This window comes from Malus domestica, chromosome 17 (genome assembly GCF_042453785.1).
Source record: "Malus domestica chromosome 17, GDT2T_hap1".
NCBI lineage: Eukaryota > Viridiplantae > Streptophyta > Magnoliopsida > Rosales > Rosaceae > Malus > Malus domestica.
In genome coordinates this window covers 13,531,612-13,548,225 of record NC_091677.1, presented here as the reverse complement: position 1 = coordinate 13,548,225, position 16,614 = coordinate 13,531,612, and the positions used below count along the sequence as shown (strand labels likewise).

General features: G+C 37.4%; 1 long non-coding RNA gene across 2 annotated transcripts; it reads right to left on the bottom strand.

The window, feature by feature from the left end:
* Positions 1 to 2,583: 2,583 nt before the first annotated feature.
* Positions 2,584 to 16,081, bottom strand: LOC103405223 (uncharacterized). Of its 2 annotated transcripts, none has more exons than XR_524406.4 (4): positions 15,602 to 16,081; positions 15,348 to 15,492; positions 14,997 to 15,063; positions 2,584 to 2,849 (listed from the first exon to the last, which is right to left on the bottom strand). It is a non-coding gene; the product is annotated as an uncharacterized lncRNA (long non-coding RNA). The 2 variants fall into 2 exon arrangements; XR_001786205.3 differs by lacking the exon at positions 2,584 to 2,849 and adding an exon at positions 4,257 to 5,562.
* Between the last annotated feature and the right edge of the window lie 533 nt (positions 16,082 to 16,614).

Sequence of the window (16,614 nt, the reverse complement as noted above, 5' to 3'; positions counted from 1 at the left end):
GTAAAAACAAATTGTTATGTGCTGATGTGGGTTTAATAATTAGTTAAAAAGGTCTAAATACATTTTTGCACAATAATTTTTTTTTTCTTATAATAGGACCTACTCCAAAGAGAGATCCCTTCTATAAATTCTCAAAGGCACAAGGCTTAACCAAGGCTTAAGAGTGGGTTTATAAATAGTTTTCAACCAACAATAGATGCACCTCGGTTATAACCTCATTATCTCAAGGCATACCTCACCGTTCTTTGAGTCACCAAACCACTAGGGAAGCACCTAACAAGCTCTCCAAGATTATGGTTGTGAGGATGTTGATTGCCTAAATGCTAACGGTGATGTCCCAAAAGTCGTTGCCAACCAATCAAGCCGTCACCAAAGGTGATCTTGATCTAGGTTCAATTCGATGAAGAGTGTTTGAGTGTGTAAAGATGGGTGTATTCAGATTTTTTTTAGAGAATAGACAATGAAGGAGATAGAGGAATGTGGAATGGGATCGAAGGTGATTGCAGGACTGGGTTTTTGGGTTCACAACTTTTTATTAACTATTAAATTATTAAACCTATTTGTAATTTTTTTAATTTAATTAGACTTGTGAGATCCATTAATGTATCACATCAGCACATAACAAAATTTTTGACATAATTGTGACGGAATGACTACATTGATTTGGGACACTTACTTGCAAGATTACATTGATCGATTTTCAATTTCAAGGACCATTTTGATGTCGCATGTCAATTTCAATGACTATTTATGAGGAAAAAAATGACTTATGGGAACCATTTATGTGCCACATTAGCACTTAACAGAATTTTTAATAGAATTGTGACATAAGGAACACATTGATTTGCGACACCTATTTTCAGGGACTACACTAATTGATTTTCAATTTTAATGACCATCTTGATGGTGAGGGTCAATTTCATGGACCATTTGTGATAAAAATCCTTGTATTTATACGAAATAACTGTTAAAAATAAGGTGTTTTGTAACTCTTTCATAACAATATGTCATTGACTTATACTATTAACGTAACATCTCAAGTACATAAAAATCTTTGCAATGGATTGAGAACCTTTGTGCCATGTCAAATGTTCGCCAAGAACAAGTGAGACCTCTACATTCCAGTTCAACAAAAAGGAAAAGGATCCTTGCTGGATCATTTTCCGAGGGATCTCGTGATCATGACCGTTCATCATACATCATGCGGTCAAAAATCATTTCAAAATTTAAATTTTAAAATTAAATATAAATAGTACCTAACGAAAACTGACCGCACGATATACGATGAATGATCACGATCATGAGATCCCTAAGATCCCTAGAAAAAGGATTCGGCAAGGATCCTTTTCCCAACAAAAGGGGACCATGTTGAACTAGAATCCAAAAGGTCCCCTTCTATGAGTCTTGGACAAATAGGTGACGTGCCACATGTAACCCTACCTAAGAATTTCACCAGAGTAACATACAAAAGAAAGCGCATTGTGAAACCAATTTAACTACAATTGAACCTCTATAAATTAATAGGCTTGGAACAAATGAGACTCTATTAATTTAGCGAATAAGATATAATTGATAAATAAATAGAAAACTTCATTTTAATTCTTGGCAAATATGACTTTTAGATTAAAACCATGAGTAAGATCAAAATTTAATTTTAGTCCCTTGATACATTAATAACGTCATTTATTAATTATATTTTGAGTTTTAATTATTTCTCTTTTTCTTCCTAAGTTTTAATGTATTAATTTTATTTCAATATAATTTTCATTTTCATTTCATTTATCATAATATATTTTGTTGTAAACATTTAGATAAACTAATTTTTGCTATACAATATATTTCGATTTACTTTGTCTTCTTCATTTAGGTACATTAGATTTTTTATAATACATTTTGGTGCATACATTTAGGTACACACATTTTGGTACATACATTCCGGTACATTAATTCAATATAATACATTTTGGTACTAACATTTCGGTGCATACATTTCAGTACACACATTTAAATACATTAATTTAATATAATACATTTTAGGTGCATATATTTCGATACATACATTTCAGTACTAACATTTAAATACATTAGTTCAATATAATACATTTCGGTACACACATTTCGGTATTAACATTTAGGTACATTAATTGAGTCTTTCAAGTTTGAAGAATGTTAAATAAAATTAAAAAATTAAAAAACTCTTTTTTGGTCAAAATAAATTAAAATATGTATGTCAATAAATTTAAATATTTAATGGAAGACATTAAATAAAATGCACAATAATTATTTTGAATTAAGGACGCATCAAGGGATTATAATCAATATGTAATTTAACTCCAAGTTTATTTTAAATTTCAATCTTCTTGAAGGATTAAAGTTAAAAAACCCTATAAATAAATTATTAGTTTATCTATTCATTAGTAACTTATTATTTTATTAAGGTATTTCATGTTTATAAAATATTGTACATTCTATGTAGTTTTTCGTTTTACAAGCTAACAATTCTATGTATTTGTTTAACCAAATAAAACTCATGCTATGTTATTCCATTTTAATGAACATTTAACCAAGTAAAAGCACCATATATCAAGAAACTATTAATTTATATATTAAGTGAAACACCCCGACCGAAGTTGTCATCCGAAGGTCACATAACCAAAAGTGTAAGTGATGTAAAAATGCAAATAAATTAAAATTGAAACTAGGACTTATTTAAACTAATAAAGTAAGTGCGCAATCGAAACTAGTTAGTACTTAATACACAACTGGAAATAGTTCCTACATTTCTTAGGGGTATGTCAGAATCGCCAGCTAATCCTCGTACGCCACAGAGTAATTTAGCTATCTAGGATCTGGAGGGGCAAAAAACAGAAGGGTGAGTGGGCAAAAACAAAGGTTTATAAAACATAGTTATTTTCCGAACATACTAACCCCTCGCTGTAAAACATGTATAATTTCCAGAAAATTATACTACGTATAAGTATGAAATCAAATGCAAATCAACAATAATTCCAAAAATATGCCAATCACAATATCTCAACAGTAGCATAATAAAATCAAATGCTCATCGATCTATGCTAGCTCACAAGTCGGAGTCGCCTAATGCAACTTGTACGACTGAACTGATGCTCATCAATCTATGTTAGCACACAAGTCAGAGTTGCCTAATGCAACCTATACAACAAGACTGGGTGTAATCATAATAAACACTCTAGTGCTACAATCACATGAAAACTGGCACTATTTGCGGTCACATACGAGTCTGAGTTGCCTATTGCAACCTATACGACAAGATGTCGGAGTTGCATATTGCAACTTGTACGACATGACTGGCACCTACTTGGATCCAAGGCGAGCGTGCGATGCGGATGTGAACGTACACGTGAAAAACTGGCCCTGATGATGCGAAAATTAACTTAACATACAAATTTAACCTTCTTTTGACAATTGTAGTATAAGTATAAGTAAGGATCGTTCTAGACCAAGGATTAGGAGGGCTTGCTAATAACCTCTAAACTGACTTAAAAATATATAAACAAAGTTTAAAAACACTAAACTAGACTCAAAGAATTCAAAACAAACTCAAAGAACTCAAAACAAGCTAAAAACACAAACTGGGCAGATTTAGACTCTAAACACACTTTTGGACGAATTTTGGTTTCAACTTGGTTCGAAATACTTAAAAGCACAAACTAAATCAGTTTCTAACTAATATGACTCAACAAGGTAAAGGGGGTTTGGTTTTGATGAATTTGAAAACAAAACAAGTAAATTAGAGAACTAATGAAATCTGCACGAATTTGAGTAAATTGAATGGATGGAAGGCTAGCTAGGAGGTTCTTCTCCACTCATGACACACTTGCAAACAAAACGATTTCCAGTTGCTTTTAAAAAAAAACTACAAATTCTCAACGCCCCAGATTAACTGTGAATTGCACTAATTAACCCTCAGATTTTCCTAATTTCATTGAATTGGATGATTGCATACAACAACCCAAAGCATTCCCCACAAGTTCCGTACATAAATTGCATAATAGAGATACAAGCAAGAATCATTAAGTTCTATGAAAAACATAAGCATTGACGAAACACTTGTAACTATGAATTGCATGAAACTTATGCCAAGAATTTACTTAACACAGTTGTGACGAGCAACCTTCAGTACTTGTGAATATAAGTTCATAACGATTGGGTGAAACTCCCTTATATCCTAGCATCAGATTTATGCATGAAAATTAAGCGTGCACTCTCAACCAACATACACAAATCAGTTTTAATTCAAATGGATAAGTAAATTGAATTCACAACTTATGAATCACAACTGAAAGTAATCAAATCATATTGCAAGCATGAACATGGTTTCGAATTCCCCCCTAGCTAAGGGGGGTTTAGTTCCTCATATTCACAAAGCAAAGATAACCAAATTTAGACATGAAAATAAAATAATGAAAACACCTAAAAATGCTCCAACAATCCAACTTGAATGGCAAGCACGTCCAAGGGTCCTCCTTCTTCTCTTTGTTGCGGCACAAGTGTCTAGGATGTGTATGGATATATGAAAAGGTTAGGAATGTATTTAGGATTGGTGAATGTCTCGGCCAAGGGAAGGAAAATGTATTTGTGTTTGTGAAACATGGGATTTATGGATGTATGGATGGAATGGATCTCATGGCATGGAAAATGGAAGTGTATGGAGATGTGTTTGAATGTATGGATGAAATGGAATGGAGCTCACGGCAAGGGACTTGTGTTTGTGAATGAAGCTCTTTTTTTATGGATCAAGATTCTTCTTAGGAAGGGGAATGGTGGATGTATTTATAGGCTAAGGAGAGGACCACTTCAATTCCTTGCATGTGCAGTTTGTATGGGTGTGTGATGTCCATGTTTCCCTTTACATTTGCACACACATGACCTCCATCATTTCAGCCACAAAACAAACACATTTTCTGCCATGTTTCTCCTTTACATTTACACACATGTTCTTCATCATTTCAGCCACAAATCAACCCATTTTCTGCCCATGTGTGTGTCTTTCCTTTGCCCATGTGTGTGTGTTTCCTTTGCATTTGCACACACATGTTCTTCATTATTTCAGCCAACAATCCATCTATTTTCTACCTATGCCAAGCCCTCCATGCCGTGCCTTTCTTGTTATGTGTGTGATGTCCATGTAGAGTGTGGGTATGCCCTCCAACCTGTGCAGTTTGCATGTGTGTAGCTGTCCATGTTTCTCTTTTGCATGTGCCATGCCTTCTCTTTCTAGTTGTGCATTTCCACTTGCTCCAAAGCCAAATGAGTGTAATCATAACCCCATTTGCTACTGAGTGTTGATGACAAAGCAAAACACAAAACAAGTGCCTTTACTTTCTCATTTTATTAGCCAAATCTGCTTAGCCCTTTTATGAATCTTTCAGTGTTACAATGCCCATAACTTCTTCTAGAAAAATGATATTAACAATCCGTAAATTGTTCCAGAAAATAGACATCCGTAGCTTTTCAAGCATATAAGGCTCATTCTCTCATTAATTCTGAGCTGTTCGTAACATGCTTCCAAAGTCAGCTAATCTGCACAGGCAGTTTTGACGGATTTGTTACTTAATATCTCACTTGTGCTACTTTTCTTTTCTTTGCTTGATAAATCACACAAAACACAAAAACATAGTAAATAGCTCAAAAATATAAGGACCTAACTAAGAAAAGACAAGTGAATTTTATGTAAAATATATATAAATATGAGCTTATCACCTGACCCTGGGCGAGCACTAACACTGGGTGTAGCAATGATGGGCGAGCACTAACATTGGGTGCAGTAATGATGAGCAGACTACATAAATATAAGCATGCCATAACGATTCAATAATTCTAGTCAACATTATAAACTAACATGCGCATCCTGTAGTATTATTTTAGCATTTCACAACAGTACAACATTTCTTATAACATTATTTAATCATGGCATAATAGGCATAAATCAATTCAAAAGCATTTGTGGAAACTATAAAACTTTATATATCACATATATGAAAACAAATGCCCATTCACTGATACGTCGATGGATCGTAGCCTCATAGCCTCACTTGTCCTCATACGTCCTTGGGATAAGTCTCACCTATGTGGGAAATAACTAAACTAATTAATTAATAAGGGCATAAACAAAAAGGCTAGGAAAATGCCCTCATAGTTTGCTCAAATGGAGGGTTTAAATATACGAAAACATTCTACTCGACGATGAGGACCCGTACACGTTGACCACTCGTTGGCTGGTCGCCCAACGCGTCGCCAGGTCATGGCCACACGCGTAGGCCACTTGCCTGACATGTTTGACAGACTGGCATAGGAATATTTTGTCAGATTTGACGGCATATTCCGTTAACCCTAAAGGCGTCAGTTACCTTTAACGACGTCAGAATATTTCGTTAAGTCTAACATAATATTCTATCTTCTTTTCTGATGGACCTCCGCCGCCGCCATCGGCGGCGCCATCTAGTTCGTCAGAAACTGGAGAATTTGGCTGGATTCTGGAGAAATTTCAAACCTTCATATCTTCGTCATTTCTCAACCATCTTTGATAAACTTTATATGGAAATGAAGCTCGGGAAGAGGAGAATAAGCTTGTACCTTCCAAAAGTCCAAAAATGGATTAGAAATGGATCAAAATAGGCTCGAGACTCTTGGCCACTTTTGTTGTCTCAAACCCATGATTTCCTCGTTGGCTCCACTTCAAAACTAGGCTAGTGGCCTCGAGGAGTCACCTAGATGCTTCCAAACCTTTTAAAAATGTGCAACTCGAACGGAAAATTGTGGAGAAAATCACCCTCGAGTCAGAGCTTCCGAGTTGTTCCTAGTTGAACACTCAAAACTCGTCCATTTCCTGATCAGTTGGTACAGATGTGTTTGTGGGAACGAGAGGAACATGATGGTGGTGGTTGCAAGCTCAATTTGTGAAGTTTGGTGGTGGTGTATGTGTGCTGCAGAGAGGAGAGGGTCGGGATAGAGAGAGGATGAGAAGATAAAAGAGAGAGAGAGAGAGAGAGAGAGAGAGAGAGAGAAAGAAAGAGAGAGAGAGGGAGAGAGAAAGATAAAGCTTTCTGATTGGTTGAGGAGAAGAAAAAATCTGATTGGGTGAGAGAATTGAGGAGAGTGACTAATTGGTGGGTGAAAACAGGTTACGGGTCCAATTTTAAAGAGGGAAATGATCAGATTTCATGCAATAAAAAACTATAAGAAATCTATAAAATCTGACTCACCCCATCTAAAACAATGTTTCCAACACTAGATAATTTGCACATGCATGTACAATTCTACCCATTGTTATGGCACTTTAAATAAACTTAACTTTTTCGTTACAAGTCCGTTTCAGGTCTAACTCGCGCCCACGCATTCGTAACACCGAGTACTATTTAATTACAATAATGAGAAAAATCAAATAAGTACGTCCATGTCACTTTGCCAACAAGGGCATAAATGTCAACTTACACACTCGGGGATAGAATTACATAAAAATTAAGGACGGGTCGTCACAACCTACCCTTTTAAGAATATTTCATCCCCAAAATTTCAATACTACTGAAAATCATAATTAAAGAACAGGCATGGATAAAGATCTCGCATACACTCATCTGTCTCCCATGTAGCTTCCTCAACAAAGTGACTTCTCCATAAGACTTTCACCTAGCGAACGGTCTTGTTCTTGAGAACTTTGTCTTTCTAGTCATGAATCATCACTGGAACCTCATCATAAGTCAAATCTAGATTAATCTCTAACTGCTAAGAAGGAATCACATGTGACAGATCAGAGACATATCTTCGTAGCATGGACACGTGGAACACATTATGCACTCTCGAAAACTCTGGAGGTAGATCCAGTCAGTAAGCAACTTCACCAATTCGCTCAATAATATGGTATTGCCTGATGTAATGAAGGCTTAGCTTTAATTTCTTCCCAAAACGTACAATGCCTTTCCAGGGTGACAACTTTAAGAATAATCAATCTTCAACCTTATATACTCTGTTTGTCGAATGTCTATCAGCTATACTCTTTTGTCGATCCTGGGCTGCCTTCAGGTTACCCTTTTTTCACTTGGATGTTCTGTGTCATCTCATTTATGATTTTAGGGCCCACCAAAACTCTTTCACCGACTTCGGACCAACACAACAGTGTACGACATGGTTTCCCATAAAGCGCCTCAAATGGTGACATACTAATGCTGGAGTGAAAGTTGTTCTTGTAGGCGAATTCTATCAGAGGTAAGCACTCTGACTTGCATCTCTAAACTGCAGGACTTAAGATTTCAGCATGTCTTCTAACGTCTAAATAGTTCTCTCTGACTACCCATCGGTCCCGATAAAAAATAATACTAATTGGAACACCATGATACTTGACAATTTCAGAGACGAAAAGTCCGGCCAACCGTCTCAATGGGTAGTTCTCATGAACAAGTAGGAAGTATGCTGACTTGATAAGTTGATCAACAATCACCCATATACCATCATAGCCATTTCATGTACGAGGTAGCTTGTACACAAAATCCATTGCGATATCTTCTCATTTCCACTGGGGTATCGGAAGTGGTTGTAGCAACCCGAATGGTTTCTTTCTTTCTGCCTTAACCTGTTGAAAGATCGGACAACGACTCACGTACTCCGTAAATTCTCTTTTCATTCTCGGCCCGTAGTAAAAAGGTCGAATAGTATGATACATTTTAGTAGTCCCGGGATGCATCGTATAAGCTGAGATATGCGCCTTATCGAGTATTTCTTTCTTCAGTTCTTCCATCTTCGATACATACATTTGATCGCCTTGCAGGAGCATACCATCAAGTCTTCGAATCCTTAGATCTCCTCTATTGTGGTTTAACATCACTTGCTTTAACTCCTGGGATTCGGAGTCATTCGTCTGAGCCTCGAGAACAGGATCCAATAAAACTGGTTTAACTTGAAAGTTGGCAAGTAGAGCTCCATGGTGACCTACTCCCAAAGTGGTTCCAGTAGATCTTAGGTTGGTTAGAAGAGGAACATAACATGTATAAAAAGCATTGAGTCGACCATAAGATTTCCTACTAAGAGCATCTGCTACAGTATTTGCATGACCATGGTGATACTCGATAGTGCATTCATAATCGCTGATCAATTCCATCCATCTACGCTACCAAAGATTAAGTTCTTTCTGAGTAAAGATATACTTGAGGCTTTTGTGGTCAGTGAAGATTCGACACGTTTCCCCATAAATATAGTGTCACCAAATTTTCAAAGCGAAAACAATAGCTGCCAATTCAAGATCATGAGTAGGATAATTCATCTCATGGGGTTTTAATTATCGTGAAGCATACACAATCACCTTTCCATGCTGCATCAGCACACAACCCAGACCATTCAAAGAAGTGTCATTATAGATCTCGAAATTCCCACTATCATCGAGAAGTGTGAAAATAGGTGCACAAGTGAGACAGTACTTCAATTATTGAAAACTCCGTTCATAGACATCACTCCATTCAAAATTAACTTTTTTCCTGGGCAACCTTGTTAGAAGCAGGGCTATGACTAAGAATTCTTTCACAAACCGTCGACAGTAGCCAACAAGACCAAGAAAACTCTGTACTTCAGTGACAGTCTAAGGTTGCTCCTAGTTTTCCACTACTGTTACTTTCTGGGGATCCATGAGAACACCCTGAACTAATATCACATGTCCCAAGAAAAACACATGATCCAGCCATAACTGGCACTTACTAAATTTGGCATATAGTTAATTCTCCCTTAGCTTCTTCAAAACCAAATGTAAATGTCTAGCATGGTCAGTCTCGCTCTTAGAATACACCAGAATGTCATCGATGAAAACAATTATGAACTTGTCGAAGTATGGATGAAATACCCGATTAATCAGGTCCATAAAAGCTGCTGAAGCATTAGTCAACCCGAATGGCATCATGAGAAACTCATAATGACCATATCGAGTTCATAAGGCTGTTTTTGGAACATCATCACTTCTGATCTTCAATTGATAATAGCCAGACCTTAGATCGATTTTTGAGAAAACACAAGCACCACGAAGCTGACAAAAAAGATCATCGATATGAGGCAACGAATAATGGTTTTTAATCATCACCTGATTCAACTGTTTGTAATCAATACATAGCATCAACGTCCCATCTTTCTTCCTTACAAACAAGACTGGAGCTCCCCAAGAGGAACTGCTTGGCTGAATAAAACCCTTATCAACAAGTTCTTACAACTGGGTTTTTAATTCCCTCAACTCCACAGGAACTATACGATAAGGAGTTAAAGAAATAGGGCCGGTACCTGGGATTAGGTCGATAGTAAACTCTACCTTACAATCCCGTGGTAGGCTAAGTAAATCGCAGGGAAAATCATCGTGAAAGTGTCTGACTACCCGAACGTTTTCCACATGAGCAAAAGTATCTTCAGTTACCATTACATGAGCCAAGTAGCCTTGACAACCCTTCCTTAACATCTGCTTCACCTTCATGGCAAAGATAACTCTATGTTTCAGACCGCCACATTCATCGATAAAAGTTACCATAGGCATGCCCAGTCGATGGAAGGTAACAATCTTTTGGTGACAATTCAACATGGCACGATTGTAATCCAACAAATCCATGCCCAAGATAACATCGAAATCAACGATGTTCAAGGGAACAAAATTAGCTGGCATTATGACATCCTCGATAAGAATGGGACATCCTCGATACTCCTAACTAACATAACAAACTTCACCTCTAAGCATCGAGAACTCCGACTCATAACTGAGGGGAGTGGGGTGAGGTTGAATCTTTTAAGCAAATGTATAGGAAATGACAGAATATGTAGCACCCGAGTCAATTAAGATTCTAGCAAAATGGCCAAGAACATTCAACGTACCTATAATCAAGTCAGGGTTACCCTGAGCATCCTGCAAGGTAATGTGATTGACACAACCATATGCTTGTTGTTGGCCTTCATGACCCCTGTTTCCCTGGTTGCCGCATCTATGATTGCCTCGACCCTGGTTGGTTTGATTAGTTTGCTTGGTCGAACTGCCACTGCTAGAGGCTCCATCAAGATTCTAGGACTGTCCTCCAGCGTACCATTGCGCTCCGCCTCCCTGATACGGCGTATAACCCTTAGTACTGTGGATAGTTTCCCTGGTAATAGGAAACCTCAAGTGGGTACTGATATACTCCTCCCTGGTATTGGGGTATATTACCCTAAATCTCCTGGAGAGGAACTGCAGGTGGTAGAGTAGGAGGATGAAGTTTCTGATTTTGAGGGCATTGATTAGCTATGTGCCCCATCTGAACACAAGTATAGCACTCATTATTTCCTCTTTACACTCACCAAAATGACGGTTATTGCATCTACGACATAGCGGAGCGTCAAAATTTCTAGGGTTTCTTTTATTCTGAAAGTGGAACTACTTGTGGACTTACCGCCCCTTCGCATTGTATTGGAACTTGAACCACCGCTTAATGATCTAGAACTATTACCACTTCTCTTGAAATTATGAATCTTTCAAGTGCCAAAAGATGACTGCCCTATGTTATTATTCATATGAGCATTATTATTCGTCATCATCAAAAGCATTCTCGGAATCTTCAACACGAAGCAGAACCTCAAAGAATTCTTGGTAGGTAGAGCAGGGAGTAGAAGTTGCCAAATAACGCAGTCGCTTACTAGTCCCCTTCTTAAAATAACAGAGCATCTCTTTAGGATTCTCAGCGATCTCAGGACAATAACAAGATGAGTTAGTAAACTTTCGATGGTACTGTGACTGACATTTTACCTTGCTCCAGCTCTATGAATTCTTCTTTCTTTCAATCCTTGTACTCCGTAGGTGTGAATCTAGCCTCAAATAGGCATCTGAAAACATCCCAATTCGTGGCATCTTGAGCAGACAACGAGCGTGACTCCTGAGCCCACCATGATCTATCTCCCAGACGGAAAAACCAAGTCGTTATCTCAATAAATCTCTCCTCTGGAAAATTCCCTTGTCACTGCATAACTCAAAAAGTCTTCTCAACATGGTCGATCCAAACCTCAGATTTCTCAAGTCCTTCATTGCCAAAGAAATTATTTATCTGAAGATGGGATACAATCTCTAAGGCGGTCCTCTAGGGAGGACAAAGTGTGGACTGAATGGCGTTGGCGATAGCCTCACGAGTTGCCCAAAATTGAGAAAATTAGTCTTAGAAGGGACAGGTGACGCTCTACAAGGTGGCATGATTTTGACATAAGAGATAAAAAATGATTAGAACCTATAGCACATACGAAGGATGCAGGACTACCAAAAATATGCTCTGATACCAAACTGACACACCCCGACCGGAGTCGAGGCATGCTAGCCATCACCTGAAGGTGACGTAACCAAAAAAGTAATTGATGTAAAAATGTGAATAAATTAAAACCTAAGCTAGAACTTATTTAAACTAATAAAGTGAGTGCGCAGTCAAAACTAGTTAGTACTTAATACACAACCGGAGATAATTCCTACATTTATTATGGGTATGTCATAATCGCCTGCTAATCCTAGTACGCCACAGAGTAATTCAGCTATTTAGGACCTGGAGAGGCGAAAAACAGAAGGGTGAGTGGGCAAAAACAAAGGTTTATAAAACACAGTTATTTTCCAAACATACTAACCTCTCGCTGTAAAACATGTATAGTTTCCAGATTATCATACTACGTATAAGTATGAAATCAAATGCAAATCAACAATAATTCTAAAAATATGTCAATCACAATATCTCAACAGTAGCATAATAAAATCAGATGCTCATCGATCTATGCTAGCACACAAGTCGAAGTCGCCTAATGCAACCTATATGACTGAACTGATGCTCATCAATCTATGTTAGCTGATAAACTAATATTTATACAAGTTTTTATTACCTTAGTACTTGGATTATGTATAGTTTTCATCCCTTATTAGTAGTTTACTTGTTGTTCTCTTATTTTGTAGGATTAATTGCAAAGAAAGGGATTTTGAGGCAAATAAGAGAAGTTTTGAGAGCCTAAAAACGGTCCGTAAACATTCAAAGGAAGATCACATGATATCAATGCGATGCCTAAAACATGGAGGTGACAAATCTGGGATATGAGAGTTTCTGTCCAGCGATTTTGATGGGCTGCCATGTATTCATCCTGAGGAGTCTCATTGCATACCTATATGAATCAAAAGATATGGAAGTCTTCTTTCAAATGGAGTTAGAATCATGTCAATCCGATGTTCCTGCAGTGAATTATGATCATCTTAGTGACTGCTGTTCGGATTTCCAGGTTCGGTTAACTTTGCATTTCAAGTGATTTGGGCTAAAATCTGCGCAGTTCACTTGAGTTGGAGATTAAAAGCCCAACAAGTAAATTAGTCTAACCAATGTGATAGAAAAATATTAGCTTCCCTTTTAGACCCAATAATGCACTTAATCTTCATCAAAATACAAGTGGAGGGTGGAGATGAAAAGCAAAAAAATAAACATATAAAAATAATTGCGGGGATTGGTCGGTTTGGTTCCAAGCAGCAGTGGCTGGGAATAAAAGGGAATAAAAGGGAAAACGGCTGGAGACTTTAACGGCGGCAGAAAAGAAAAAAAAACGCTGAAGAAGGGGAGGAAGGCACGCAAGAGTTTAGGAGCTTGTGGAGCGCAAAAATCTCCTTCGATTCAAGGGTTTCTCATGCTTTTCTTATCTTTAATTATGTTTTCCATGACTATGTGTTTCTAAATTCTTTTGCTAAGGCTACAATGTAGCCATACAAAAATATTTTGTGTTTTTAGCTATTTGATTATCCAAGACAATATTTGTTATGTTGAATCTCAAATTTTGGGCTTAATTCGCTTGTTTTTTCGTTCTTGATGATTCTATGAATTAATAAGTGTTTTTTGCAGGTTCATAGGCATACACCCATGTTATGTTCTTGATCGAATCATGAATTTGAGATCACAATTTACTAGAAGCATACACCATGTTCTAGGTTTTGTGTGGTTGTTAAAAGTTTCCATTGTACTTAGGGAACTTCAAGGTGTGAAATCTAGGCATACACCATGCTAGGTTGCTTCTTAGAAGAATATAATTTGATGCATACATCATGATCGGATTATAGAGTTGGGAAACTTAATCATCAACATAGGAGTTGTTAATTGGATAGTTGATAGCTAAGAATCGGAATAGGATTGTTATTGGTGAAATTGGATGCCTTAGCCCTTAACGTCGTGTTTGTTCTTAAGTTTTATTGTTATTGGTTTATTTATTTTCTTAAACTTTTAGCAATTTTATCTTTTAGTATTAATCTTCACAACCAATATTTCCTTTAACTTTCTTGCTCAATAATATTTTCAATTTCATTTGTGCGTTAAGTGGTTAGTTATCTAATTAAATCACCATTCCTTGTGGGATTCACCTCCGTACTTGCACTTCTATACCATCTACGAACCGTGCACTTACGGATAAACGTGATTACAATTAATCTATTTTAGGTTGCTCTAATTTACGCATCACTAGCACACAAGTCGGAGTTGCCTAATGCAACTTGTACGACAAGACTGGGTGTAATCATAATATACGCTCTAGTGCTACAATCACGTGAAAATTGGCACTATTTGCAATCACATACGAGCCGGAGTTGCCTATTGCAACCTGTACGACAAGATGTTGGAGTTGCCTATTGCAACTTGTACAACATAACTGGCACCTACTTGGATCCAAGGTGAGCGTGCGGTGCAGATGTGAACATACACGTGAAAGACCGGCCCTGGGCGAGTACTAACACAGGGTGCAGCAATGATGAGTAGACTACATAAATATAAGCATGCCATAATGATTCAATAATTCTAGTCAACATAATAAACTTACCTGCGCATCCCGTAGTATTATTTTAGCATTTCACAACAATACAACATTTCTTATAACATTATTTAATCATGGCATAATAGGCATAAATCAATTCAAAAGCATTTGTGGAAACTATAAAACTTTATATATCATATATATGAAAACAAATTCCCACTCACTGATACGTCGATGGATCATAGCCTCCTAGCCTCACTTGTCCTCGTACATCCTCGAGATAAGTCTCACCTATGTGGGAAATAACTAAACTAATTAATTAATAAGGATATAAACAAAAAGGCTAGGAAAAAACCCCATAGTTTGCTCAACTGGAGGGTTTAAATATACGAAAACATTCTCCTGGATGACGCAGACCCGTACACGTCGACCACTCACCAACCGGTGGCCGGACGCATCGTCAGGTCATGGCCACATGCGTAGGCCACGCACTTGACACACGTTTGACTGACTGACTGAAGAATATTTTATCAGATCTGACGAAATATTTCGTTAACCCTAACAATGTTAGTTACCTTTAACGGCGTCAGAATATTCCGTTAAGTTTGATGGAATATTCTGTCTTCTTCTTCGGTGGACCTCCGCCGCTATCACTGCCGTCCGCCGCCGCCGCCGCTACCACGGTCTGGTTCGTTGGAAACTGAAGAATTTGGCTGGATTCTGAATAAATGAAGAAAATTTCAAACCTTCATATCTTCTTCATTTCTCAACCATTTTTGACAAACTTTATATGGAAATGAAGCTCAGGAAGAGGAGAATAAGTTTGTACCTTCCAAAAGTCCAAAAATGGATGGGAAATGGATCAAAATGGACTATAGACTCTCGGCCTTACTTTTGTTGTCTGAAACCCGTGGTTTTCCTCGTCGGCTCCACTTCAAAACTAGGCTAGTGGCCTCGGGGAGTCGCCTAGATGCTTCCAAACCTTCTAAAAATGTGCAACTCGAATGGAAAATCGTGGAGAAAATCACCTCTGAGTCAGAGCTTCCAAGTTGAACACTCAAAACTCGTCCATTTTGTGATCGGTTGATAGGGATGTGTTCGTGGGAACGAGAGGAACACGATGGTGGTGGTTGCAAAGCTCAATCTGTGAAGTTTGGTGGTGGTGTATGTGTGTTGCTGAGAGGAGAGGGTCTAGGGAGAGAGAGAGAGAGAGAGAGAGAGAGAGCTTTCTGATTGGTTAAGGAGAAGAAAAAAAAATCTAATTTGGTGAGAGAATTGAGGAGAGTGATTGATTGGTGGGTGAAAACAGGTCACGGGTCCAATTTTAAAGAGGGAAGGGATCATATTTCATGCAATATAAAACTACAAGAAATCTATAAAATCTAACTCACCCTATCTAAAACAATGTTTCCAACATTGGATAATTTGCACACGCATGTACAATTCTACCCATTGTTAACGCACTTTAAATAAATGTAACTTTTTTGTTACAAGTCCGTTTTGGGTCTAACTCGCACTTACGTGCTTGAAACAACAACTACTATTTAATTACGATAACGAGAAAAATAATTAAAAGCCAAATAAGTACGTCCACGTCACTTTGCCAACAAAGGCATAAATGTCAACTTACACACTCAGGAATAGAAAAATTAGGGACGAGTCGTCACATTATGTGAGACCTATATAAATTCTTGTAATGTATTATCTTACAAATTTGACAAATTTGACAAATTATTAATTTTACTCTTTATTCCCAAATCGAAACCGAACATAAAAATTATTAACCGAAATTATTAATTTAACGGGTATAAAATTACCTAACTTCTACTGTATTCTAACTCA